General features: G+C 38.8%; 1 pseudogene; it reads left to right on the plus strand.

Moving 5' to 3' along the window:
• The window catches only part of LOC121449750, a 76,392-nt pseudogene that overhangs the window by 27,476 nt on the left and 22,330 nt on the right, over nucleotides 1–26,586 (plus strand).

The following is a 26,586-nucleotide window of genomic DNA, read 5'->3' on the forward strand; positions in this document are numbered from 1 at the left end:
AAATGAGACACAAAGGGTGCAAGGTAGGAGAGACGTTGTGGGCTATAAATGACTTTCAAAGACTGTTTCTAGATATTTCCAATCTACAACAGGCTGCAGGGATAACACCTGATTTAATAATTCATGATAACGATTTGAATAGTCCCAGAGATTTAACAGTTGAAGCAGAAAATGGCTTGACAATTGATGAGAAAAAAATTACAAGAGGGATATGTGGATAGGGTGAATCCAAATTTTAATTGTGTTCTAGTCATATTGCCTTCTAGAATTTCTGTTACAGGAATTTTAATGTAGAGGGATGATATTATCTTAGAATGGATCTTTTTTTTATTTTGCGATGATTTACTCTCTTTTTATTATAGACAACATTGGTAGTCCATCACTGATTCAAATCTACAATTATCAGTTTAAAGTATACAGGTTTATATGGAAATTAAAAATTACTTCTCCATTTTTATGCTATTGTGTCTTATCCATTCCTGCTCAATAAGGAAACCTGTACCAAGCTTTTATTTTGGTTGTTTCTGTATGCTGTCCTGTGCAGTAGTATAGATAAGTTCTTTGTCATACAAAGATGTTAAGTAGATTTTAAAATTGGCATGGATAGGCTCGAGGAGTTATGTCATAGATTTTTTTATATATTAATATTTGCCCAAGTTTTAGATTTCCTGTGAATGAGTGTATCGGTCCTTATTTTAGTGGAAATATTTGGAAATTCTCCATCATTACAATAATATTACCTGAAAAGTTTATTACACCCAGGCTTTAATATGTTGAACCTTGATGATGGAAGTCAAAAAATAATCCCACACCAGTTTAGAATTATGAATAAAAGGGTTATTAATTTAAGGGATAAAACTTACAGATCACTGTCCTAGATAACAGTTCTCTGTGTGAACAGGAACAGAGTCTATCATCCAGAAGCAAGAGAGTGAGCACAGGCTTTATGGCTGCTTTTTTACAGTATCAGAGACTGAACCCAAGTGGGCTAAAGCCTATTGACTGAAGGGGAAGAATGTGCTCCCACAGCACCTCCCCCTTTTGATTAAATAAGAGAGTGCCAAACCCAATACAAAACTATGTGACTAGAAACAGATATCAAGTATAATTAGAGTAATAAGCAGCATAAACAATATTAAACAAGAAGCATATGGTAAATGTTTTAATAATCCTTCTATCCTAAGGACTCTAACTCTTGTATAGGAAATGGCTTGGCTAGATAATAAATGTGCAGTAACTATGACTATCTAATCTTCAACCCCATCAAAGGCCTGGGAAGGGAGATAATATTACTTGAGAAGGCAGGAAATACAATCAAGCAGCTTCCAAAGCAAGAAATATATGACTGAGACAATTAGCTACCTGAGCAATCACCCAAAGTCTCATTTTGCAATGTTGAAGCAAGCAGTTTTGGCTAAGGCCTAGCATAACTGACAGACCATTTTCAGAGTCAGGAAATTTTTCAGAACTATCTTACCCAGTCTTGGCAAGATTTGACAGTGTTTTTCTTTGTGTCCTGCATATACATTTCCAATACCATGTACTTTGTTAGTGGTTGAGGTATGGGCAGTTTCTTGCCCAAAGGCCAACTGTGTCAAGAATAAAACAAACTCCCAGTGGAGTGTTTTCAGTGTTCAACATTCTCTCAGGAATGGATTGGTGCTGTCAGGAGCAACCATGTCTTATGTCAATAGAATCCTAAGTTATTTAAATGCCATGTGTTACAGATGCTTGAAGTAGTTTAAGATTACCTATCCAAACAGAATGCAATCTCTATATATTTAAAAAGCCTAATTTATCTGACTGAATGTACAGCAAGCATGAACAATTATTGTCCTATAGTATTTAATACCTGTATAACTTAAAGACTAAAGCTTCATGTCAGAATATTAAATAATTTGTAAACAAATGTGCAATAACTGAGGACAATGACCTCAAAATGTAAACAATGTATAAGTATTTTGATCAGAGGTAGTGGTAATATATGATGCAATATAAAAATACATCCTAAAAGTTGTATCAGTATACAAAATGTCCTAAACAGATGTAGAAACATCCATATATACAATCTGATAGAATAACTTCCATAGGTGTACAAATAATGTAAACAAAAATAACATATGATTAACTTTGTATTGATTGTATTTTATATTAATTGATAATTTTGTATCAATGTACAAAAAGTATAACAATGTAAATTATCCATAAATAATTGCTCACAAGTATTTACTCTAATACCCACTATTATTATTCCTTCTTTTTTTTTAACAAACATAGTTTTCACCCCAACCTTCTATCTAGTAGAAGTAATAATCAAGAACCCATAAACATTGTTTCTAATCCTATGAACAAACTTTTTTGGGATGGAAGCATCATCTTCTAGAATTGCTTCCCACTGTCATGAGGGCGATGCTCTCTTAATGAGATCCTACAAAAGTAAAGGGATGGTTAAGTTTCAAAATTACTGTCTAGTATAGTTGCCAAAAATTTCTGAGTAGTCGATAGTTTTTTTTTCAATGTTCTTATTTGGAGTTCAGGCCAGAATGTCATAAGAAGGTGCACCATTTCGGTAGCTGGTACCCAAAAACTGCTCTTATAGTAGTGTAGTCAGCATCATGATGTCATCTCAAGTAGGTGGAGTTGTTGCTGTGGGGTCCTATCTTCTTCTGGGAAACTTCAAAGATTATTGTAGGAAAATCTATTGTTCATTGTGAAAAGCTTAAACATCATTCATATAAACATACATTCAATGAAGAATATGATATATACCAAATAGAGACAGAGAAAGTAAAATTTTTCCTTCCTAAAGTCTTCCTTCTGTCCCATACCAGATGGCTCCTGACATGAGACAGAAATTCTGAATGTTCTTTATAGAGACAAACTTGGATTTAGAGAAGTGCAGAGCCAATTTACAACTCCAAACCCAGCTCTATATATTCTTAAAGATATATATATATATATGTATATATATATTACAGATAGATAAATATGAATATATGTATGTATGCATGTTTGTATGTATGTATGTGTGTATGTAAACGTATAGGCCTTGGTCACCTGCCCTAACAAGTCAAATTCCTTTTTCTTTTTTTTTTTTTTTTTTTTTTAAATTTATTTATTTATTAAGGATTTCTGCCTCGTCCCCACAACCGCTTCCCATTTCCCTCCCCCTCCCCCGATCAATTCCCCCTCCCTCATCTGCTCGAAGAGCAATCAGGGTTCCCTGACCTGTGGGAAGCCCAAGGACTGCCCACCTCTATCCAGGTCTAGTAAGGTGAGCATCCAAACTGCCTAGGCTCCCACAAAGCCAGTACGTGCAGTAGGATCAAAAACCCACTGCAATTGTTCTTGAATTCTCAGTATTCCTCATTGTCCGCTATGTTCAGCTAGTCCGGATTTATCCCATGTTTTTTCAGACCTAGGCCAGCTGGCCTTGGTGAGATCCCAATAGAACATCCCCATTGTCTTAGTGTGTGGGTGCACCCCTCGTGGTCCTGAGTTCCTTGCTCGTGCTCCGTCTCCTTCTGCTCCTGATTTGGACCTTGAGATTTCTGTCCGGTGCTCCCGTGTGGGTCTCTGTCTCTGTCTCCTTTCATCGCCTGATGAAGGTTAATATTCCTGAGGATGCCTATGTGTTTGTCTTTGGATTCACCTTCTTATTTAGCTTCTCTAGGAACATGAATTATAAGCTCAATGTCCTTTATTTATGGCTAGAAACCAAATATGAGTGAGTACATCCCATGTTCCTCTTTTTGGGTCTGGCTTACCTCACTCAGGATAGTGTTTTCTATTTCCATCCATTTGTATGCAAAATTCAAGAAGTCCTTGTTTTTTACTGCTGAGTAATACTCTAATATGTATATATTCCATATTTTCTTCATCCATTCTTCCGTTGAAGGGCATCTAGGTTGTTTCCAGGTTCTGGCTATTACAAACAATGCTGCCATGAACATAGTTGAGCATATACTTTTGTTGTATGATAGGGCCTCTCTTGGGTATATTCCCAAGAGTGGTATTGCTGGATCCAGGGGTAGGTTGATCCCGAATTTCCTGAGAAACCGAAACACTGCTTTCCAGAGTGGTTGCACAAGTTTGCATTCCCACCAGCAATGGGTGAGTGTACCCCTTTCTCCACAACCTCTCCAGCAAAGGCTATCATTGGTGTTTTTTATTTTCGCCATTCTGACAGGTGTAAGGTGGTATCTTAAAGTTGTCTTGATTTGCATTTCCCTGATCGCTAAGGAAGTTGAGCATGACCTTAAGTGTCTTTTGGCCATTTGAAGTTCTTCTGTTGAGAATTCTCTGTTCAGATCAGTGCCCCACTTTATAATTGGGTTGATTAGCCTTTTACGGTCTAGTTTCTTGAGTTCTTTATATATTTTGGAGATCAAACCTTTGTCAGTAGCAGGGTTGGTGAAGATCTTCTCCCAGTCAGTGGGTTGTCTTTTTGTCTTAGTGACAGTGTCCTTTGCTTTACAGAAGCTTCTCAGCCTCAGGGAGTCCCATTTATTCAATGATGCCCTTAGTGTCTGTGCTGCTGGGGTTATACATAGGAAGTGGTCTCCTGTGCCCATGTGCTGTAGAGTACTTCCCACTTTCTCTTCTATCAGGTTCAGTGTGTTCGGACTGATATTGAGGTCTTTAATCCATTTGGATTTGAGTTTTGTGCATGGTGATAGATATGGATCTATTTTCATTCTTCTACAGATTGACATCCAGTTTTGCCAGCACCATTTGTTGAAGATGCTCTCTTTTTTCCATTGTATACTTTTAGCTCCTTTATCGAAGATCAGGTGTTCATAGGTTTGTGGGTTAATGTCAGGGTCTTCTATTCGATTCCATTGGTCGACTTCTCTGTTTTTATGCCAATACCAAGCTGTTTTCAATACTGTAGCTCTGTAATAGAGTTTGAAGTCAGGGATGGTAATGCCTCCAGACAATCCTTTATTGTATAAGATTGTTTTGGCTATCCTGGGTTTTTTGTTTTTCCATATAAAGTTGATTATTGTCTTCTCCAGGTCTGTGAAGAATTTTGATGGGATTTTGATGGGGATTGCATTGAATCTATAGATTGCTTTTGGTAGAATTGCCATTTTTACTATGTTGATCCTCCCAATCCAAGAGCAAGGGAGGTCTTTCCATTTTCTGGTGACTTCTTCAATTTCTTTCTTCAAAGACTTATAGTTCTTGTCAAGTAGATCTTTCACTTCCTTGGTCAGGGTTACCCCAAGGTATTTTATGCTATTTGTGGCTATCGTGAAAGGTGATGCTTCTCTGATTTCCCTCTCTGCTTCCTTATCCTTAGTGTATAGGAAGGCAACTGATTTTTTGGAGTTGATCTTGTATCCTGCCACATTACTAAAGCTGTTTATCAGCTGTAGGAGTTCTTTGGTAGAATTTTTGGGGTCGCTTATGTACACTATCATATCATCTGCAAATAACGAAAGCTTAACTTCTTCCTTTCCAATACGAATCCCCTTGATCTCCTTATGTTGTCTTATTGCTATTACTAGAATTTCAAGCACTATATTGAAGAGGTATGGAGAGAGTGGACATCCTTGTCGTGTTCCTGATTTAAGTGGGATGGCTTTGAGTTTTTCTCCGTTTAATTTAATGTTAGCTGTTGGCTTGCTGTAAATAGCTTTTATTATATTTAGGTAGGACCCTTGTATCCCTATTCTCTCCAAGACCTTTATCATAAAGGGGTGTTGAATTTTGTCGAATGCTTTTTCAGCATCTAGTGAAATGATCATATGGTTTTTTTCTTTCAGTTTATTTATATGGTGGATTACATTGATAGATTTGCGTATGTTGAACCAGCCCTGCATCTCTGGGATGAAGCCTACTTGATCATAATGGATAATTTTTCTTATGTGTTCTTGGATTCGGTTTGCCAGTATTTTATTGAAAATTTTTGCGTCGATGTTCATGAGTGAGATCGGTCTGTAATTCTCTTTCTTGGTTGGGTCTTTTTGTGGTTTTGGTATCAGGGTAACTGTAGCTTCATAAAAGGAATTTGGCAATGACTCTTCTGATTCTATATTGTGAAATACATTAAGGAGTATCGGTATTAGTTCTTCTTGGAAGTTCTGGTAGAATTCTGCATTGAAACCATCTGGTCCTGGGCTTTTTTTCGAAGGGAGATTTTTGATAACCATTTCTAATTCTTCGCGAGAAACCGGTCTATTTAGATCATTCACCTGGTCTTGGTTTAGCTTTGGTATGTGGTACTTATTTAAAAAAATGTCCATTTCTTTTGTATTTTCCAGTTTTGTGGCATACAGGCTTTTGTAGTAAGATCTAATGATTCTCTGAATTTCCTCTGTGTCTGTGGTTATGTCCCCCTTTTCATTTCTGATCTTATTTATTTGCGTGTTCTCTCTCTGTCGTTTAATTAGTTTGGATAGGGGTTTGTCGATCTTGTTGATTTTCTCCAAGAACCAGCTTTTTGTTTCATTGATTCTTTGGACTGTTTTCTGTGTTTCTATTTTGTTGATTTCAGCCCTCAGTTTTATTATTTCCAGTCTTCTACTTCTACTGGGCGCGTCTGCTTCTTTTTTTTCTAGAGCTTTCAGGTGTGTTGTTAAGTCCCCAATGTATGCATTCTCCGTTTTCTTTAAGTGGGCACTTAGTGCTATGAACTTTCCTCTTAGCACTGCTTTCATTGTGTCCCATAGGTTTGAGTATGTTGTCCCTTTATTTTCATTAAATTCAAGGAAGACTTTAATTTCTTTCTTGATTTCTTCCTTGACCCAGGTGTGGTTCAGTAGTTGACTGTTCAGTTTCCATGAGTTTGTCGGTTTTTTGGGGGCAGCGTGGTTGTTGCCTTCTAATTTTAATCCGTGATGATCTGATAAGACACAGGTGGACACTGATATTTTTTTGTATCTGTGGAGGTTTCCTTTGTTTCCGAGTATGTGGTCAATTTTTGAGAAGGTTCCATGAGCTGCAGAGAAGAAGGTATATTCTTTCCTATTTGGGTGGAATGTTCTATAGATGTCTGTTAAGTCCATTTGCTTCATTACCTCCAATAATTCTCTTAATTCTCTATTAGGTTTCTGTCTGATTGACCTGTCCCTTGGAGAGAGAGGTGTGTTGAAGTCTCCTACTACTAGTGTGTGTGGTTTGATGTCTGCCTTGAGTTCTAGTAATATTTCTTTTACATAAGTAGGTGCTTTTATATTGGGGGCGTATATATTCAGGATTGAGACCTCCTCCTGATGAATTGTTCCTGTTATGAGTATAAAGTGACCGTCTCGGTCTCTTCTGATTGATTTTAGTTTGAAGTCAGTTTTGTTAGAAATTAGTATGGCCACACCTGCTTTTTTCTTAGGACCATTTGCTTGAAACACCTTTTCCCAACCCTTTACTCTGAGTAGGTGCCTGTCTTTGTGGTTGAGATGTGTTTCTTGCAAACAGCAGAATGTTGGATCCTGTTTTCGTATCCAATCTTTTAGCCTGTGCCTTTTTATAGGTGAATTGAGCCCATTAATATTAAGTGATATTAATGACCAGTGGTTGTTTACTCCGGTTATTCTTATTGCTTTTGGTAGTAGAGATTGTCTCCCTTCTTTGAGATGTGCTCGTGAAGGGTCATTAGATGCCTGGGTTATTGTAGGCAGTGTTGGCAGTGTTGGATTCCTTGGGTTGCGATTTTCCTTCTATTACTTTCTGTAGGGCTGGATTTGTGGCTACGTATTGTTTAAATTTGTTCTTATCCTGGAATGTTTTGTTTTCTCCATTGATAATGAATGATAGCTTGGCTGGGTATAGTAGTTTGGGTTTGCATCCATGGTCTCTTAGCTTCTGCAGAACCTCTATCCAGGACCTTCTGGCTTTCATAGTTTCCATCGAGAAGTCAGGTGTAAGTCTGATCGGTTTACCTTTATAAGTTACTTGCCCTTTTTCTTTTGCAGCTCTTAATATTTTTTCTTTAACCTGTATATTTTGTGTTTTGATTATTATATGGCGAGGAGATGTTTTTCTTTGATCCAGTCTGTTTGGTGTTCTGTATGCTTCTTGAATATTTAAGTGAATATCTTTCTTTAAGTTGGGAAAGTTTTCTTCCATAATTTTGTTGAAAATATTTTCTGGGCCTTTGAGCTGTGACTCTTCTCCTTCTTCTATTCCTATTATTCTTAGGTTTGGTTTTTTTATTGTGTCCCATAGTTCCTGAATGTTTTGTGTTGAGAATTTGTTGGCTTTGCTGTTTTCTTTGATCTGTTCGTTTATTTTCTCTATGGTGTCCTCAGCATCTGAGAGTCTTTCTTCTAGCTCTTGTATTCTATTGATTATGCTTGTTTCTGTAGACTCTGCTCGTTGGCCTAGATTTTCCATATCCAGCTGGTCCTCAGTTTGTATTTTCTTCTTTGCCTTCATTTCAGTTTTCAATTCTTGAACTGTTTCCATTACCTGTTTGATGGTTTTTTCTTGGTTTCCCAGGGTATCATGTACGTATTTACTCATTTCTTCAAACTTTTTGTTATACTTCTCATCCATTTCTATAAGGGCATTTTTTACATGTTGTTTAAGGGACTCTATTATCTTCATAAAGTCGATTTTTTCCATTTCTTCTGTGTTAGGTTGTTCAAATACTTCTGTTGTAAGATCATTGGGTTCTGATGTTTTCATGTTGTTTTTCGGATTATTGGGAGAATTCTTGCCTTGGCGCCTGCCCATCTCCTCCTATTGATCCTATCCAATGGGTCCTTTAAAAACCGGATCAGGTTTCCCTGCTGGCCAAGGGCTCCGCTTACAAAATGCCCTCACTCTCTTTCGTGGTTCCTGCTGCAGGCCAAGAACCCTCTCACCCCTCTGAAGGATCTTCAGGACAGGACCAGGCTCCCCTTGTGCCAGTGACCTGGCCAACCAAAGGCCTACCTCTTTGATTCGATTGTAGTAGGGCGATCTGCTCTCCTTATTGCACGCCTGTTCCCGCCGCTTGGGTCTGCCTCTGCGCCGGTCCCCGAAAGCCTCTTCCTGTATGCGGTGTCGCTCCGCCGCGTCTGGCCGCCGCCGCTCCGCCGCGTCTGGCCGCCGCCGCTCCGCCGCGTCTGGCCGCCGCCGCTCCGCCGCGTCTGAAATTCCTTTTTCTTGATGATCCTTATTGGATAGTTATTTTTACCTCTGTCAGCGTCCAAACATCCAGGGTCTCTTGAATTTTTGAAGATGTGTATTTTTCTGTAAAGACAAGAGCAGAACCCAGCCCCAAGCCTTATGAGGTTTTCTTACCACCTGCATGATTGTCACCTCTGTGGATAAGCTGTCATTTCTCTTTTCAGGAGGTTTCTCCTTTTCAAAGCGAATCCTTATTAATTTTAATGGTATCCATAATTTTTCTTCTTCTGTGGAAACAAGAGCAAAACCCCTTTCCCAACATAACACATCTCCTGGTTTCCATTGTGAGGTCAACACATCCTTGAAGTATACTGGTTGATTCAATTCAGAAGTTTTTTCCATTATCTCATGCCTCTCTTCTCTACTGTCGTTTCTTCCTCGTTAGCATTAAGAAAATTCAAGGTTAATAAAGCATTATGAAATCTATGTCTAGGTATATTTTCATCCCTTTCTGTTTGTTTAGCATATCCTTTTAGTATGATTTGAACTTTCTATACTTGCCTGACCTGTAGGATTATTTGGTATACCTGTAATGTGCCTTATATTTTAATAGGCAAAAACTGTTTCTTTTTTAGATACATATGCTGGACCATTGTCTGTCTTTCTGTAGGAATGCCCATGATGGCCATAACTTCTAATAAATGCATGGTTACTGAATCAACCATTTCTGACCTCAAGTAGGTTGCCCATTGAAAACCTGAATACTTGTCTATAGTGTGGTGTACATATTTTAATTTACAAAATTCTGCAAAGTGTAACACATCCATCTACCAGATTTCATTCCTCTGAGTACCTTTTGGGTTACTTCCTGCAGAAAACACAGTTTGATTCTAGAAAGAGCAAGTAGGACATCTCTTTATAAACTCCTTAGCTTGTTGCCATGTAATAGAAAACTCTTTCTTTAAACCTTTGTTATTTTTTATTTTATTTATTTTTTTATTGAGAAAAGGAAATAAAAGTATCCGCTTCCTCCCAGCCTCCCATTTCCCTCCCCCTCCTCCCACCCTTCTCCCCCTCCTCCCACCTTTCTCCCCCTCCCCCCACTCCTCTCCCCATCCCTCTCCAGTCCAAAGACCAGTCAGGGTTCCCTGCCCTGTGGTAAGTCCTAGGTCCTCCCCTCTCCATCCATTTCTAGGAAGGTGAACATCCAAACTGGCTAGGCTCCCACAAAGCCATCACATTACGTAGGTTCAAAACCCCGTGCCATTGTCCTTGGCTTCTCATCAGCCCTCATTGTTCGCCATGTTCAGAGAGTCCTGTTTTATCCCATGCTTTTTCAGTCACAGTCCAGCTGGCCTTGGTGAGCTCCCAATAGATCAGCTCCACTGTCTCAATGGGTGGGTGCATGCCTCGTGGTCCCGACTTTCTTGCTCATCTTCTCCCTCCTCTACTCCTCATTGGGACCTTGGGAGCTCAGACCAGTGCTCCAGTGTGGGTCTCTGTCTCTATCTCCATCCATCACCAGATGAAGGTTCTATGGTGGTATGCAAGATATTTGTCAGTATTGCTATAGGATAGGGTCATTTCAGGTTCCCTATCCTCAGCTGCCCAAGGGACTAACAGGGAACATCACCATGGGTTCCTGGGAGCCACTCTAGGGTCAAGTCTCTTGTCAACCCTAAAGTGGTTCCCTTACCTAAGAATTGTGGTTCCGTGCTCCCCTGTCCAACCTTCCTTTATCCTAATCCTCCTGTTTCCCCAAGTCCCCCCTCCTTCCCTTCTAACTTATCTCTCCCCATCTCCCCTTACCCCCATCCCAACCCACCCCCAAGATCCCAATTTTCTCCCCGGCAATTTTCTCTACTTCCCATAGCCAAAAGGATAACTATATGTTTTTCCTTGGGTTCACCTTCTTATTTAGTTTCTTTAGGTTCACCAATTGTAGACTCCGTGGCCCTTATTTATGGCTAGAAACCAATTATGAGTGAGTACATCCCATGTTCATCTTTTTGGGTCTGGGATACCTCACTCAGGATAGTGTTTTCTATTTCCATCCATTTGCATGAAAAATTTGAGAAGTCATTGTTTTTTACCAGAGCGTAGTACTCTAATGTGTATATATTCCATACTTTCTTCATCCATTCTTCCATTGAAGGACATCTAGGTTGTTTCCAGGTTCTGGCTATTACAAATAATACTGCTATGAACATAGTTGAACAAATGTTTTTGTCATATGATAGGGCATCTCTTGGGTATATTCCCAAGAGTGGTATTGCTGCGTCCAGGGGTAGGTTGATCCCGAATTTCCTGAGAAACTGAAACACCGATTTCCACAGTGGTTGTACAAGACTGCATTCCCACCAGCAATGGATGAGGGTACCCCTTCCTCCACAGCCTCTCCAGCAAAGGCTATCCTTGGTGGTTTTGACTTTAGCCATTCTGACAGGTGTAAGATGATATCTCATAGTTGTTTTGATTTGCATTTCCCTGATTGCTAAGGAGGTTGAGCATGACCTTAAGTGTCTTTTGGCCATTTGAACTTCTTCTGTTGAGAATTCTCTGTTCAGATCAGTGCCCCATTTTTTAATTGGGTTAATTACATTTTAAAGTCTGGTTTCTTGAGTTCTCTATATATTTTGGAGATCAGACCTTTGTCTGTTGCGGGGTTGGTGAAGATCTTCTCCCAGTCAGTAGGTTGCCTTTTTGTCTTAGTGACAATGTCCTTTGCTTTACAGAAGCTTCTCAGTTTTAGTAGGTCCCATTTATTCAATGTTGCCCTTAATGTCTGTGCTGCTGGGGTTATACATAGGAAGCGATTTCCTGTGCCCATATGTTGTTGGGTACTTCCCACTTTCTCTTCTATCAGGTTTAGTGTGTCCGGGCTGATATTGAGGTCTTTAATCCATATGGATTTGAGTTTTGTGCATAGTGATAGATATGGATCTATTTTCATTCTTCTACAGGTTGAGTTTGAAGTCAGGGATGGTAATGTCTCCAGAAGATCGTTTATTGTATAGGATTGTTTTGGCTATCCTGGGTTTTTTGTTTTTCTAAATAAAGTTGACTATTGTCCTCTCCAGGTCTGTGAAGAATTTTGATGGGATCTTGATGGGGATTGCATTGAATCTATAAACTGCCTTTGGTAGAATTGCCATTTTTACTATGTTGATCCTCCCAATCCAAGAACAAGGGAGGTCCATCCATTTTTTGGTATCCTCTTCAATTTCATTCTTCAATACCTTAAAGTTCTTGTCAAATAGATCTTTCACTTCCTTGGTTAGATTTACCCCATGATATTTTATGCTCTTTGTGGCTATTGTGAATGGTGAAGCTTCTCTGATTTCCCTCTCTGCTTCCATATCCTTTGTGTATAAGAGGGCGACTGATTTTTTGGAGTTGATCTTGTATCCTGACACATTATTAAAGCTGTTTATCAGCTGTAAAAGTTCTTTGGTGGAGTTTTGGGGGTTGCTTATGTACACTATCATATCATCTGCAAATAACGAAAGTTGAACTTCTTCCTTTCCAATTCGAATCCCCTTAATCCCATTATGTTGTCTTATTGCTATTGCTGGAACTTCAAGCACTATATTGAAGATATATGGCAAGAGTGGACAGCCTTGTCGTGTTCCTGAGTTTAGTGGGATGGCTTTGAGTTTCTCTCTGTTTAATTTGATGTTAGCTATGGCTTGCTGTATATAGCTTTTATTATATTTAGGTATAGCCCTTGTATCCCTAATCTCTCCAAGACTTTTATCATAAAGGGATGTTGAATTTTGTCAAATGCTTTTTCAGCATCTAATGAAATGATCATATGGTTTTTTTCTTTCAGTTTATTTATATGCTGGATTACATTGATAGATTTTCGTATGTTGAACCAGCCCTGCATCTCTTGAATGAAGCCTACTTGATCATAATGGATAATTTTTCTAATGTGTTCTTGGATTCTGTTTGCCAGTATTTTGTTGAGGATTTTTGAGTCGATGTTCATGAGTGAGATTGGCCTGTAATTCTCTTTCCTGGTTGAGTCTTTGTGTGGTTTTGGTATCAGAGTAACTGTAGCTTCATAAAAGGAATTTGGTAATGACCCTTCTGTTTCTATATTGTGGAATACATTAAGGAGTATAGGGATTAGGTCTTCTTTTTTTTATTTTTTTATTGAGAAAAGAAGAAAAAAAACATAAACAAAAATCAAGTTTCCACCTCCTCCCAGCCTCCCATTTCCTTCCCCCTCCTCCCACCCTTCTCCCCCTCCTCCCACCCTTCTCCCCCTCCCCCCACTCCTCTCCCCCTCCCTCTCCAGTCCACAGAGCAGTCCGGGTTCCCTGCCCTGTGGTAAGTCCTAGGTCCTCCCCCCTCCGTCCATATCTAGGAAGGTGAACACCCAAACTGGCTAGGCTCCCACAAAGCCAGCACATTAAGTAGGATCAAAACCCCATGCCATTGTCCTTGGCATCTCATCAGCCCTCATTTTTCGCCATGTTCAGAGAGTCCGGTTTTATCCCATGCTTTTTCGGTCACAGTCCAGCTGGCCTTGGTGAGCTCCCAATAGATCAGCTCCACTGTCTCAATGGGTGGGTGCATGCCTCGTTGTCCCGACTTCTTTGCTCATGTTCTCCCTCCTTCTGCTCCTCATTGGGACCTTGGGAGTTCAGTCCAGTGCTCCTGTGTGGATCTCTGTCTCTTTCTCTATCCATCACCAGATGAAGGTTCTATGATGATATGCAAGATATTCTTGTCAGTATTGCTATAGGATAGGGTCATTTCAGGTTCCCAATCCTCAGCTGCCCAAGGAACTAACTGGGAACCTCATCTTGGGCACTTGGGAGCCGCTCTAGGGTCAAGTCTCTTGCCCACCCTAAAGTGGCTCCCTTAACTAAGAATTGTGGTTCCGTGCTCTCCTAATCACCTTTCCTTTATCCCAATTCTCCTGTTTCCCCAAGTCCCCCCTCCTTCCCTTCTACCTTTTCTCTTCCCATCTCCCCTTACCCCCATCCGCCCCACCCCCAAGATCCCAATTTTCTCCCCAGCAATTTTGTCTACTTCCCTTAGCCAAGAGGATAACTATATGTTTTTCCTTGGGTTCACCTTCTAATTTAGCTTCTTTAGGTTCACCTATTGTAGACTCCGTGGCCCTTATTTATGGCTAGAAACCAATAATGAGTGAGTACATCCCATGTTCATCTTTTTGGGTCTGGGACACCTCACTCAGGATAGTGTTTTCTATTTCCATCCATTTGCATACAAAATTCGAGAAGTCATTGTTTTTTACCGCAGCATAGTACTCTAGCGTGTATATAATCCATACTTTCTTCATCCATTCTTCCATTGAAGGGCATCTAGGTTGTTTCCAGGTTCTGGCTATTACAAATAGTACTGCTATGAACATAGTTGAACAAAAGCTTTTGTCATATGATAGAGAATCTCTTGGGTATATTCCCAGGAGTGGTATTGCTGGGTCCAAGGGTAAGTTTATCCCGAATTTCCTGAGAAAGCGAAACACAGACTTCCACAGTGGTTGCACAAGATTGCATTCCCACCAGCAGTGGATGAGGGTACCCCTTCTTCCACAGCCTCTCCAGCACAGGTTATCCTTGGTGTTTTTGACTTTAGTCATTCTGACAGATGTAAGATGATATCTCAAAGTTGTTTTGATTTGCATTTCCCTCATTGCTAAGGAAGTTGAGCACGACCTTAAGTGTCTTTTGGCCATTTGAACTTCTTCTGTTGAGAATTCTCTGTTCTGTTCAGTGCCCCATTTTTTAATTGGGTTAATTAGCATTTTAAAGTCTAGTTTCTTGAGTTCTCTATATATTTTGGAGATCAGACCTTTGTCTGTTGCGGGGTTGGTGAAGATCTTCTCCCAGTCAGTGGGTTGCCTTTTTGTCTTAGTGACAATGTCCTTTGCTTTACAAAAGCTTCTCGGTTTAAGTAGGTCCCATTTATTCAATGTTGCCCTTAATGTCTGTGCTTCTGGGGTTATACATAGGAAGCGATCTCCTGTGCCCATCTGTTGTAGGGTATTTCCCACTTTCTCTTCTATCAGGTTCAGTGTGTTCAGGCTGATATTGAGGTCTTTAATCCATTTGGACTTGAGTTTTGTGCACGGTGAGAGATATGGGTCTATTTTCATTCTTCTACAGGATGACATCCAGTTGTGCCAGCACCATTTGTTGAAGATGCTTTCTTTCTTCCATTGTATACTTTTAGCTCCTTTATCAAAAATGAGGTGTTCATAGGTTTGTGGGATAAAATCCGGGTCTTCTATACAATTCCATTGGTCGACTTCTCTGTTTTTATGCCAGTACCACACTGTTTTCATTACTGTAGCTCTGTAATAGAGTTTGAAGTCAGGGATGGTAATGCCTCCAGAAGATCCTTTATTGTATAGGATTGTTTTCCCTATCCTGGGTTTTTTGTTTTTCCATATAAAGTTGATTATTGTCCTCTCCAGATCTGTGAAGAATTTTGATGGGATCTTGATGGGGATTGCATTGAATCTATAAATTGCCTTAGATAGAATTGCCATTTTTACTATGTTGATCCTCCCAATCCAAGAGCAAGGGAGGTCCATCCATTTTTTGGTATCCTCTTCAATTTCTTTCTTCAATACCTTAAAGTTCTTGTCAAATAGATCTTTCACTTCCTTGGTTAGATTTACCCCAAGATATTTTATGCTGTTTGTGGCTATTGTTAATGGTGAAGCTTCTCTGATTTCCCTCTCTGCTTCCATATCCTTTGTGTATAAGAAGGCGACTGATTTTTTGGAGTTGATCTTGTATCCTGCCACATTATTAAAGCTGTTTATCAGCTGTAAAAGTTCTTTGGTGGAGTTTTGGGGGTCGCTTAAGTACACTGTCATATCATCTGCAAATAATGAAAGTTTAACTTCTTCCTTTCCAATTCGAATCCCCTTGATCCCATTATATTTTCTTATTGCTATTGCTAGAACTTCAAGCACTATATTGAAGAGGTATGGCGAGAGTGGACAGCCTTGTCGTGTTCCTGAGTTAAGTGGGATGGCTTTGTGTTTCTCTCTGTTTAATTTGATGTTAGCTATGGCTTGCTGTATATAGCTTTTATTATATTTAGGTATGGCCCTTGTATCCCTAATCTCTCCAAGACTTTTAACATAAGTGGATGTTGAATTTTGTCAAATGCTTTTTCAGCATCTAATGAAATGATCATATGGTTTTTTTCTTTCAGTTTATTTATATGCTGGATTACATTGATAGATTTTCGTATGTTGAACCAGCCCTGCATCTCTTGAATGAAGCCTATTTGATCATAATGGATAATTTTTCGGATGTTTTCTTGGATTCGGTTTGCCAGTATTTTGTTGAGGATTTTTGAGTCGATATTCATGAGTGAGATTGGCCTGTAGTTCTCCTTCCTGGTTGAGTCTTTGAGTGGTATTGGTATCAGAGTAATTGTGGCTTCATAAAAGGAATTTGGTAAAGACCCTTCTGTTTCTATATTGTGGAATACATTAAGGAGTATAGGTATTAGGTCTTCTTGGAAGTTCTGGTAGAATTCTGCATTGAAACCATCTGGTCCTGGGCTTTTTTTTTGTAGGGAGGTTTTTGATAACAGCTTCTAATTCTTCGCGACTGACAGGTCTTTTTAGATTGTTCACCTGGTCCTGGTTTAGTATTGGTAAATGGTATTTATCTAAAAACGTGTCCATTTCTTTTACATTTTCCAGTTTTGTGGCATACAGGCTTTTGTAGTAAGATCTAATGACTCTCTGAATTTCCTCTGTGTCTGTGGTTATGTCCCCTTTTTCATTTCTGATCTTATTAATTTGCGTGTTCTCTCTCTGCCGTTTGATTAATTTGGATAGGGGTTTATCAATCTTGTTGATTTTCTCCAGGAACCAGCTTTTTGTTTCATTGATTCTTTGTATTGTTTTCTGTGTTTCTATTTTGTTGATTTCAGCCCTCAGTTTTTTTATTTCCAGTCTTCTACTCCTCCTAGGTGATTCTGCTTCTTTTTTTTCTAGAGCTTTCAAGTGGGCTGTTAAGTCTCCAATATGTGCTTTCTCTGTTTTCTTTAGGTGGGCACTTAGTGCTATGAACTTTCCTCTCAGGACTGCTTTCATAGTGTCCCATAAGTTCGAGTATGTTGTTTCTTTATTTTCATTGAATTCAATGAAGACTTTAATTTATTTCTTAATTTCTTCCTTAATCCAGGTATGGTTCAGTAGTTGACTGTTCAGTTTCCATGAGTTTGTAGGCTTTCTGGGGGTAGCATTGTTGTTGAATTCTAACTTTAATCCATGGTGATCTGATAAGACACAGGTGGTTATTAATATTTTTTTGTAACTGTGTAAGTTAGCTTTGTTACCAAGTATGTGGTCAATTTTCGAGAAGGTTCCATGAGCTGCAGAGAAGAAGGTATATTCTTTCCTCTTTGGGTGGAATAATCTATAGATGTCTGTCAAGTCCATTTGCTTCAATACCCCCATTAATTCTCTAATTTCTCTGTTTGGTTTCTGTCTGATTGACCTGTCCATTGGTGAGAGAGGAGTGTTGAAGTCTCCTACTATTAGTGTGTGCGGTTTGATGGCTGCCTTGAGTTTTAGTAATGTTTCTTTTACATACGTGGGTGCTTTTATATTAGGGGCGTAGATATTCAGGATTGAGACTTCATTCTGATGAATTGTTCCTGTTATGAGTATAAAATGTCCCTCTCCATCTCTTCTGATTGATTTGAGTTTGAAGTCAACTTTGTTAGAAATTAGTATGGCCACACCTGTTTGTTTCTTAGGTCCATTTGCTTGATAAGCCTTTTCCCAGCCCTTTACTCTGAGTAGGTGCCTGTCTTTCTGGTTGAGGTGTGTTTCTTGTAGACAGCAGAATGTTGAATCCTGTTTTTGTATCCAATCTCTTAGCCTGTGCCTTTTTATAGGTGAGTTGAGCCCATTGATATTAAGTGATATTAATGACCAGTGGTTGTTAACTCCGGTCACTTTTTTAGTAGTAGGGTTTGTGTGTTTCCCTTCTTTGATTTGCGCTGGTGAAGGGTCTCTAGGTGTCTGAGTTATTGTGGTCATTGTTGGACTCCTTGGTTAGTGATTTTCCTTCTATTATTTTCTGTAAGGCTGGATTTGTGACTATGTATTGTTTAAATTTGTTTTTATCCTGGAAAATTTTGTTTTCTCCATTTATAGTGAACGAAAGTTTGGCTGGATATAGTAGTCTGGGCTTGCATCCGTGGTCTCTTAGTTTTTGGAGTACATCTATCCAGGACCTTCTGGCTTTCATGGTTTCCATAGAGAAGTCAGGTGTAAGTCTGATAGGTTTACCTTTATAAGTAACTTGATTCTGTAGTCTCTATTCGTTTACCTAGATTTTCCATGTCCAGCCGGCCCTCTGTTTGTGTTTTCTTCTTTGCCTCCATTTCAGTTTTCAAGTCATGAACTGTTTCCATTATCTACTTGATTGTTTTTCCTTGGTTTCCTAGGGTATCATTCACTGATTTACTCAATTCCTCGAACTTTCTGTTATACTTTCATCCATTTCTATAAGGGCATTTTTTATATGCTGTTTAAGGGTGTCAATCACTTTCTTGAAGTCAGTTTTTTCTACTTCTTCTTTATTAAGCTGTTCGTGTCCTCCTGTTGTGAGGTCACTGGCTTCTGGTGGTTTCGTGTTGTTTTTCAGATTGTTGGGAGAATTCCTGCATTGGCGTCTGCCCATCTCTTCCTCCCAATACTCCCCTTTAGATCTTCTTTTACAGGATCAGGTCTTCTTGCCCACTGATGTACTTTCCCAGTGATGTCACTCCCCAGAGATGTTTCTCCACAATGATGTTTCACTTGGGGCCCAGATCGAAACTCCACTGCTTGGTTAGCTCACAAACAAAGGGCCCACCCTGCTCGCTGTGGGCAGGCTATGGGAACAAAGGAGCTGCAGGCCACCCCTTTGTCCTCCCGGTTCTGGTTGGGTCCCAGCGCCCTAGCAGGCTGCGCAGGGAGGCCGGGATTAGGTCTTCTTGGAAGTTCTGGTAGAATTCCGCATTGAAACCATCTGGTCCTGGGCTTTTTTTGGTAGGGAGGTTTTTGATAACAGCTTCTAATTCTTCGCGACCAACAGGTCTGTTTAGATTGTTCACCAGGTCCTGGTTTAACTTTGGTATATGGTATTTATCTAAAAAAGTGTCCATTTCTTTTACATTTTCCAGTTTTGTGTTATACAGGCTTTTGTAGTAAGATCTAATGACTCTCTGAATTTCCTCTGTGTCTGTGGTTATGTCCCCCTTTTCATTTCTGATCTTATTAATTTGCGTATTCTCTCTCTGCTGTTTGATTAGTTTGGATAGGGGTTTATCAATCTTGTTGATTTTTTCCAGGAACCAGCTTTTTGTTTCATTGATTCTTTGTATTGTTTTCTGTGTTTCTATTTTGTTGATTTCAGCCCTCAGTTTGATTATTTCCAGTCTTCTAATCCTCCTCGGTGTGTCTGCTTCTTTTTTTCAAGAGCTTTTAGGTGGGCTGTTAAGTCTCCAATATGTGCTTTCTGTTTTCCTTAAGTGGGCACTTAGTGTGATGAACTTTCCTCTTAGGACTGCTTTCATAGTGTCCCATAAGTTCGAGTATGTTGTTTCTTTATTTTCATTGAATTCAATGAAGACTTTAATTTATTTCTTAATTTCTTCCTTAATCCAGGTATGGTTCAGTAGTTGACTGTTCAGTTTCCATGAGTTTGTAGGCTTTCTGGGGGTAGCATTGTTGTTGAATTCTAACTTTAATCCATGGTGATCTGATAAGACACAGGTGGTTATTAATATTTTTTTGTAACTGTGTAAGTTAGCTTTGCTATCGAGTATGTGATCAATTTTCGAGAAGGTTCCATGAGCTGCAGAGAAGAAGGTATATTCTTTCCTATTTGGGTAGAATAATCTATAGATGTCTGTTAAGCCCATTAGCTTCATTACCTCCACTAATTCTCTAATTTCTCTGTTTGGTTTCTGTCTGATTGACCTGTCCATTGGTGAGAGAGGAGTGTTGAAGTCTCCTACTATTAGTGTGTGCGGTTTGATGGCTGCCTTGAGTTTTAGTAATGTTTCTTTTACATACGTGGGTGCTTTTATATTTTGGACGTAGATATTCAGGATTGAGACTTCATTCTGATGAATTGTTCCTGTTATGAGTATAAAATATCCCTCTCCATCTCTTCTGATTGATTTGAGTTTGAAGTCAACATTGTTAGAAATTAGTATGGCCACACCTCCTTGTTTCTTAGGTCCATTTGCTTGATAAGCCTTTTCCCAGCCCTTTACTCTGAGTAGGTGCCTGTCTTTCTGGTTGAGGTGTGTTTCTTGTAGACAGCAGAATGTTGGATCCTGTTTTTGTATCCAATCTCTTAGCCTGTGCCTTTTTATAGGTGAGTTGAGCCCATTAACATTACGTGATATTAATGACCAGTGGTTCTTAACTCCGGTCACTTTTTTAGTAGTAGGGTTTGTGTGTTTCCCTTCTTTGATTTGCGCTGGTGAAGGGTCTCTAGGTGTCTGAGTTATTGTGGTCATTGTTGGACTCCTTGGTTAGTGATTTTCCTTCTATTATTTTCTGTAAGGCTGGATTTGTGGCTACGTATTGTTTAAATTTGTTTTTATCCTGGAAAATTTTGTTTTCTCCATTTATAGTGAACGAAAGCTTGGCTGGGTATAGTAGTCTTGGCTTGCATCCATGGTCTCTTAGTTTTTGCAGTACATCTATCCAGGACCTTCTGGCTTTCATGGTTTCCATAGAGAAGTCAGGTGTAAGTCTGATAGGTTTACTTTTATAAGTAACTTGGCCTTTTTCCTTTGCGGCTCTTAATATTCTCTTTATTCTGTATATTTTGTGTTTTGATTATTATATGGTGAGGGGATGTTTTCTTTTGATCCAGCCTATTTGGTGTTCTGTGTGCTTCTTGAACCTTCATAGGTACATCTTTCTTCAGGTTGGGAAACTTTTCTTCTATTATTTTATTAAGTATATTTTCTGTACCATTGAGCTGCTCTTCTTCTACTTCTTCTACTCCAATTATTCTTAGGTTTGGTCTTTTTATTGTGTCCCATATTTCCTGAATGTTTTGTGATGAGAGGTTGTTGGACTTGCTGTTGTCTTTGATCAGAGCGTTTATTTTCTCTATGTTATCTTCAGAATCTGAGATTCTTTCTTCTATCTCTTGTATTCTGCTGGTTACGCTTGTTTCTGTAGTCTCTATTCGTTTACTTAGATTTTTCCATGTCCAGCTGGCCCTCTGTTTGTGTTTTCTTCTTTGCCTCCATTTCAGTTTTCAAGTCATGAACTGTTTCCATTATCTGCTTGATTGTTTTTCCTTGGTTTCCTAGGGTATCATTCACTGATTTACTCAATTCCTCAAACTTTCTGTTATACTTTCATCCATTTCTTTAAGGGCGTTTTTTATATGCTGTTTAAGGGCCTCTATCACTTTCATAAAGTCAGTTTTTTCTACTTCTTCTTGATTAAGGTGTTCATGTCCTCCTGTTGTGAGGTTGCTGGGTTCTGGTGGTTTCATGTTGTTTTTCAGATTGTTGGGTGAATTCTTGCCTTGTCGCCTGCCCATCTTTTCCTCCAAATGCTCCCCTAGGGATCTTCTTTTACAGGATCAGGACTTCTTGCCCACTGATATACCTTCCCAGTGATGTCACTCACTCCTCAGTGATGTTTCTCCTGATGTCCAGATCGGATCTCGGTGCTGCTTGGTTAGCTCGCAAACAAAGGGCCCAAGCAGGCTGAGCTGAAGTATGGTCAAATTATAAAGGCCTCATTCTTTTTTTCCCCTTTATTTATTTATTTATTTATTTATTTATTTATATTTAAAAATTTCCCCTCCTCCCCTCCTCCCATTACCCTCCCCCTCCTCTCTTCCCCTCCCCCTCCCTCTCCAGTCCAAAGAGCAGTCAGGGTTTCCTGCCCTGTGGGAAGTAAAAGGTCTGGGAAGGTGAGCATCCTAACAGACTAGGCTCCCACAAATACAGTACATTCAGTAGGATCAAAACCCAGTGCTATTGTCCTTGGCTTCTCAGTCAGCCCTCCTTGTTCTACACTTTCAGAGAGTCCGGTTTGATCACATGATCCATCAGTCCCAGTCCAACTGGCCTTGGTGAGCTCCCAATAGATCAGCCCCACTGTCTCAGTGGGTGGGTGCACCCCTTGAAGTCCCGACTTCCTTGTTCATGTTCTCCCTCTTTCTGATCCTCAGTTGGACCTTGGGAGCTCAGTCCAGTGCTCCAATGTGGGTCTCTGTCTCTATCTCTATCCATCACCAGATGAAGGTTCTATGGCAATATGCAAGATATTCATCACTATGGCTTTAGGATAGGGCCATTTCAGGTTCCCTATCCTTAGCTGCCCAAGGATCTAGCTGGGGACATCTCCATGGACACCCGGGGACACCTCTAGATTCAAGTCTCTTGCCAACCCTAAATTGGCTCCATTAATTAAGATATATATCCTTGCTCCCATATACACCCATCATTCATTCCAACTGTCCCATTCCCCCAAGCTCTCCCCAAGCTCTCTTAAAACTGAGCTCGTTCTCCTTTTCCAAGCAGCTTTCAGATGTTAAGAGCACCTCAGCAAGTGGTGTGACTCCATGTTTCCCCACTTTCATCCTGAGATTTTGATCTGACTTGCACTTGCTCATGTGTTATACATGATATCACGATCATGTGAGTTCACATGTGCAAACCTCCCACTGTGTTGAAAACACTGCTTCCTTATAGTCGTCTAGCATTTTTGAACTTTAGCATCTTTCATCATTCTGGCCTGAACCATCCCAGAGCATTGCCCAGAGGGGTTAATATTGACATGACACTTACAGCTGAGCACTTTCTTAGTATCTGAACTGTGAGCACGGGTGTGTCTTTCTTTGGCTATAAAGTTACACAGGACATTTTTGTTTTGGGGGCTTCAAGATGCAAAAGTAGGTGGGTAAAACAATAAAACACCAAGAATAATTTTAAAACTTTAACCCTGTAACAGAATAATAGTAGTAGGCGATACTTTCTAAATTATTATTATTCTAGAATATAGAGGATTTCTCTTGAAGTAATTGTACAAATCAGAAGCATAAGAAACAGTGTCCAATTCTTTTAATGAGGACAGATACCTTGATCTCTATGCCATAGAAGTGCAACAAAAGAAAGTGAATGATATAACAATTTTAGGTTTTTGAAGAAATTCCACATTGTTTTCATCTTCTTCACCTGTGGGTACTCTCAACAAACGTGTATAGATTAAGTCCCTTTTACCACTCAATCAACATTTTTTGTTATCCGTTTATTATTTTTGTTTTTTTTTCTTAGTAATTCTGACATGGGAAAGAAATTAGAAAGTATTGCTAATTTCAATTTATTGATTGTTATGCATGTTGAAGATTAAAAATTAATACTCAGACTTATTTATTGCATCTCTTGAGATTTCTGTTTAGGTGTTCAACACAGTTTTAGTGACAGTGGGCATTTTTGTTTTTGTTTGCTTCTTTGTTTCTCTTTTTAGATGTAGAGCTTTTAGTTCTAGGTATGTTCTAGAATCTCTTTCAGATGTTTAGCTGGGAATGTTATTTTTCTAATGTTAACACTTTTTCTATTTTTAAAAGTTATTAGTCTCCTATGTGTGGAGAAGATGTAGGTTTATGATGTTACATTTATCACTACTTAGTCTTAAATGCTATGGATCTTCTCCTTTCCCTACTGTAAACTGTTTGTTTATTCTGTCTTTATAAGAGAACATTGTAAAAACCAACCTTATTTTCTTTGTAGAAATTTTCTTTTGTAACCTAAGATAATGCATAGCTGAAACTTAAATTACCTTCTTCCAAAATAAATTCTAAATACAGTATAGAAATGTACAATGACACGCAATGATGCTTGTAGTACTGTCAGTTTTTGATATCATGTGTAGTCAAGTGGGATCCCTGACTAACCCTTGTGAAATTATTTAAAAATTTCTTGACAGTATCCTTCAATACTTCCTCTTCTGATGCTCCCTCTGCTATTAAGTAAGAGAAACCAAATAAAGCTTTCATTAGGGACAGACATACAGAGGCACAATGAAAGTTACATAAAACTGTTTTCAGGAAGCCATAGATTCAGGCTCATATAAAAGACAACATAAAATGAATGATACGAGGTGAGTGATTTAGACTATTTAAAATTAGGGTTGCTACGGGCCAAAGGAGAAAAAGAAGTTATTTCCTGATTTCAGTCTGCCATGCACCCATGCATTACAGGTGCCTCTGATTACAGTATTAATGTTTTTAATCTGACACGTTTTAGTGTCCTATGTGAGAAATCTCAAATTCATTAAATATTTGTAATAAAGTAAGGATATCTTCATAAAGAGATTTTGACAAGAAAGTATGCCCCTAAAGTTGGGGGTGAACATCATGAACTTTTCTTTATGACATGATATGGATATTGCACACACACATGCGTACATATGGATAGAAAGATGTGCATATATGTATATGTGGAAATATAAAAATACATAAAACAAACTACTGATAACAGTTAACCTCATGCATGCTACTGCCGTGAACTGATCACTAGCTAAACATTCAACACAAATCACCTCTGTTTTTCAAGCTTGACCAGATATTGTGTATGCCTCCTTAAAAGACATCAAAAATTCATTCTGAATTATTTGGTGTTCTTCTTTATTTATCCCCACATTTGACATATAGCTCTTCTTTGACACCTTATGACTAAGAAAAAGATGATTCCTACCATTAGAAGCCTCATGGGAATTATGGTAAGAACAAGATCTTCTTTTGATATGAATCAGAATATATATCAATATAAGTGTATCGTAGCATATTGTAATAATGCTTACTACATGCTTAATGAACAAAATCTAGTGTTGATACATTTTTAAATCTACTTTTTCTATTAAAAATGTCAAATATATTTGTAGTTCTCTCTAAATCTCAAAGTCCGAAATAACTGCATTTTAATATGAACAGTAAAAGGTATACATAGTTTTAGCAATGTGAGAGTTAATGTTTTCCAAACACTTTTCAGCCCAGGTTGTCAATGAGGATCCGATGCCAACTGAAGAAATTATTCTCAGTCTTGTTTCATTCCACAACGTCGACTTGTTAATCTAAGCAGCAAGCCCAACATCTTTGTGAACTTTGACACTAAAAACCAGGTGAATACCACGATCAGCTTATTAGGATTTTGATCTACAGCTGAATTCAGCTTTCTTTTCCCCATTTCTGATTTGCTTTGGGTGAGTATTACAGGGTAATATAGTCCATGTTCTCAGTGCATAACTTGACAGCTGGGCAGATCACTTGAACTCAAGAAGGGAGAAACAGCATTTTCATCTCTCCCATACCCATGAATATCTGTGTATCAAGCCAGGTGTAACTACTTTCTTGATTTCTGAGAGACTCTGCAGATGGTTAATGTGATTTTTCTCAGGTGAATGGTGTTTGATGATACTTTTAATGCAAATCCTGAAGAGAGATTCCAGGAGCTAAAGAGACACAAACTTTTCCTTCAGACAGAAGCTCAGAAGAGATGGCTGCTTCTGCAGTAAGTATGTCTCTGCTCAACAGTTATGCCCAATTTATAAACTATATTGCACATCTTTACCTCTCTGGTTCTCATAGTCTTGCCTAAGAAGTTTACCTCGACTGAAATTTACTTGGCTTTAGTTCTTGTGAGAGTTATGATTGAGTCTTTAAATGTATATTGTTTACACAGCGTGGACTTCCCTCCATTTTGTTCTTGCCTGCTCATTTTTCTCTTGACATATATCCTGAATGAAATGATGCTGTTCATCATTGAGGATTTCCTTGTGATAGATGAATATTGTAACTTTCCAAAGTCCAATTCCTCCAGAGATCATTTCATATCTTATAGAAAGACAGAAAATAAAAAAGAAAATATGAAGAAAAGAGAAAAGAAAGGAAATGCAAATGTATGGCATGATCTCCATCTGACAGTGTTGCTGGTTTACTGGCTTATGAAAATGCATCTACAATTGTTGATTGATGTGTGTCAAAAAATCCCATCCTAACTACAATATAGTCTAATTATATCTTCTTTATTTATGGCGCAAATTCGTGAAACAGGAAGTAGAATGCCACCTCAATTGTTTAGCGCGGAAACCACAAAGAGAGCAAACCCTGAACAGTCAGGCCTTTTTCACTGGATAGCCAAAAGATGACTCCCTAGCCTCACCTCACCTCTTAAAGATCATTGGCTGACAGAGATTCCCCATCATAAAATCACATGAAATACGTCACCAAGAATAATACATTCAGTTACAAAAAGAAGTGTTAGAAATGGCATATTATGGAAAGCAAGAGTACATACACAGAATTCTACTTGACAGTCTAGAATGTGGCAGATATATCTAGCTTGTACTTAGCTTAAAACTGATGCTATATCATTCATATTTTAGTTTCCTTGCTTTCTTTCTTGGACAGTGACTATCACAACAGTAATGCTGTGACTGTTTTTGAAAACCTCTAATCAGTTTAGCTTAATGTATTGATCTTG

The sequence above is a fragment of the Microtus oregoni genome, unplaced genomic scaffold (assembly GCF_018167655.1).
Source record: "Microtus oregoni isolate MIOR12 unplaced genomic scaffold, Mior012 000006F_ref0000085, whole genome shotgun sequence".
NCBI classification, from domain to species: Eukaryota; Metazoa; Chordata; class Mammalia; order Rodentia; family Cricetidae; genus Microtus; species Microtus oregoni.